The 2,721-nt window shown below is 45.3% G+C and overlaps 1 protein-coding gene across 1 annotated transcript in view; it reads left to right on the top strand.

Moving 5' to 3' along the window:
* Window positions 1-2,721, top strand: part of T265_02123 (hypothetical protein) — a gene marked incomplete at both ends in the record, with an annotated part of 35,523 nt that overhangs the window by 30,253 nt on the left and 2,549 nt on the right. The gene's annotated exons all lie outside the window — the stretch shown is intronic.

The following is a 2,721-nucleotide window of genomic DNA, read 5'->3' as shown; positions in this document are numbered from 1 at the left end:
GAGTGAGTGAGTGAGTGAGTGAGTAATATTTGCACCAATATGTCGGTTCGTTAAGTGGGTATGTAGCTAGGTTACTAGTTCATTATAGTGGGAGCTAGCGAGTTAATAAGCGTGTGGTTTTTAGCTTTCATTCTGCGTCTGTCCGTGTGCTGTTTTCGTCTGCTCGATTAAACTATGTTTTGTTGACATTTTTACTGGTTACTTTGGCAACTACTCAGGGCTAAACAAAATTTCCCTCCCCACTACCGCCAAACAGTAACGACACACCAATTCAGCGTAAGTGAAAAATTGTCTGCAGTGTTCTGTGACACATCATCGTCATCATCATCAACATCAGCTGAAAGAACCGCATACTTGTCGTATAGTGGTTTCTAGCTGCCACAATTTCGTCCACCGATGATTTGGGGAGGTGGGGTAGGTAGCTGTGCATTGGAGGTCAGAGCTGATAAATTGGTGCGTAAATACGAAGCTGCGCATTGGAGGCCGGAGCTGATTAATTGGTGCGTAAATACGGGTCTGTCAGTTGACCTTAAAGTGGGGGTGGGTTGGAAAAGGGGCCATGCATTGAAGGCAATAGCTTGTATGCATCAACGCCATTGATGGCGCCACTGGGCCATGTCTGACAATGTCTCTAACCATTGATATGGCCCGTCTCGGGTTCCCCATCCAGGAAGACGGCAATGACCAGCGCAGCTGAGTTTTCTGGTAATGTCTTCCATACTTCGCTGCCAAGTCATTGTTTGACCATCTCTGGCTCATTTTCACCATCCGCGTGGTTGTGCAAAAAGAACCCCTCGAGGATGTCTGTCGACTGGCATACGCAGCACATGGCTAAGCCAGTGCAAACTATGCAGTGTGATTAGTTCATCTATCGAGGGTGAGTTATTTTTCCCGAATACCATTCGACGAACTTTAGCCGTGCTGATCCGATGTCCCCACCAGACTCAGGCAATGCTCCGAAGACATCGATGGTCAAACACTGAAAGTCTTTTGACGTCCTCAGCGCGCAGCTGCCAGGTTTCTGATCCATATAGTAATATGGAGCGCACCGCAGCATTGTAAACTCGACCCTTGACAGAGAAACTGATGTCACACCTACGCCACAGGTGACGTAGGTTCGCAAAAGCTGCCCTGGCCTTCCCAATCCGGATGGAAAGTCAAGAGTTGGACCCAACCTGCAATCACACTGTTCATCTACCTCCCTTTGCATGTGTAAGGCAAAGATTCGACAGATGGCGTTGGAAAACTAACCAACACTGACCTTCTCCATTGTTTGAGTTTCACACGGCTTAAATTGATGGAACAGGAAGAGTCATTTATATGCTATGCGGGCCAAGTACGCGGACTGACAGAGACCGAGTAAAAGCGCCAAATTTTGATGCACAAAGCATGCGCCTACGCGATTATAACTTCCTTAATGATGTCGCCACCTGACCCAAGCTAGCAGTCCCCAAACATCGTTCGTCACGATTGCTCACACACACACACATCAGTGGAACTCCCTGACAAGTAAACCCAGTGATCGGGCATACAACACAGTTAAATGATCCACAAGGTCCTGTCCACCCAAAGTGGCTAGATATCCGGATGGCCCGGAGAAGAACTTATTACTGGTCGTTTTCAGGTGACACGATTTCAGTTGAAGTTTTTAGGGATGTCGCGAGGCTGAGTAAATCCATTTGTCACTTGAATTTTCTGGGACGCGCTTCATTTTCTGAGGTAGATAAAAAATGGTGCCGCCTTCCCCCAAGACTGGATCTACGAATCCAGCATTGAAAGTGAGAGAAAGCACGTTGCAAGGGGTCAATTTTCGCTAGTGTGGAGCTTGTCACCATTTTATCCGCTTTGTACTAATCACGTGGACTAGGTAGATAGTGTTTCTGTTTATAGCAAGTTAGGCAACACGATATCACAAAACTGGGATAAATCGTTTCACCCTGAGCCCAACACCGTGATCATACTGATTACGGCATGAAGTATCGTCAAAATCCACAGGTTGGTACGGTTTGATCTGCTTGCTGCCCCTGGAGAGATTTGTGCTACTAACAAACTGTGAGTAGTGTCAGAGTTGCTGCGTGGCGCACGAGAATTCTCCAGGACTTTCAAGGAAGGTATAAAACTGCGTTCCAGACGCTAGAGAAATAAGATAGCCAAAGTATTGATTGCGACGAGTGGACCTCATTTTGGCTGCGATTGCTGCTATTTGTTAGACCAGCCAAACACTTCACGACATAGTATAGGACTCATTTAGATGCGCTGTGTGACGATGAGTTAGGCTATTCTATCTAAGCGAAAAAGTTTGTGGTATTTCGCTGTATTGTTGCTCCGACAATTTGTGATTTGCCACAAGCCTTTTTATTTCCTTTCAAGATCTCACATCAGCGGTATCAGAAAACGATTTGCAGTGCCTCAACATACTGATCAAACTCATCGTTTCAAGTGGTTTATTCGTACTAGTTCGTCGTTTGAATTTGAGATAAATTGTCATTTATTCCTAGAGTTCATCTAAGTGACTCAATCACCACCACTTCACGCCGTGATTTGACAAGGCACTTAATTTACCAAATTCATGTGCACTTTAAAAAAGAACGTTTCTGGAGTGTAGGATTTCCTTGGTTCAGGCAGAAAAATGTTCTACAAATTGGATAACTAGATTTGAAAAATCAGTGACTGACAAACTTACTCTAATGAGTACTCTCGTGAGACCTGTAGTGTCTGTAA

The sequence above is a fragment of the Opisthorchis viverrini genome (assembly GCF_000715545.1).
Source record: "Opisthorchis viverrini unplaced genomic scaffold opera_v5_24, whole genome shotgun sequence".
Classification (NCBI taxonomy): Eukaryota; Metazoa; Platyhelminthes; class Trematoda; order Opisthorchiida; family Opisthorchiidae; genus Opisthorchis; species Opisthorchis viverrini.
The sequence above is the reverse complement of the archived record's forward strand: the minus strand, read 5'-3'. Positions and strand labels throughout refer to the sequence as shown.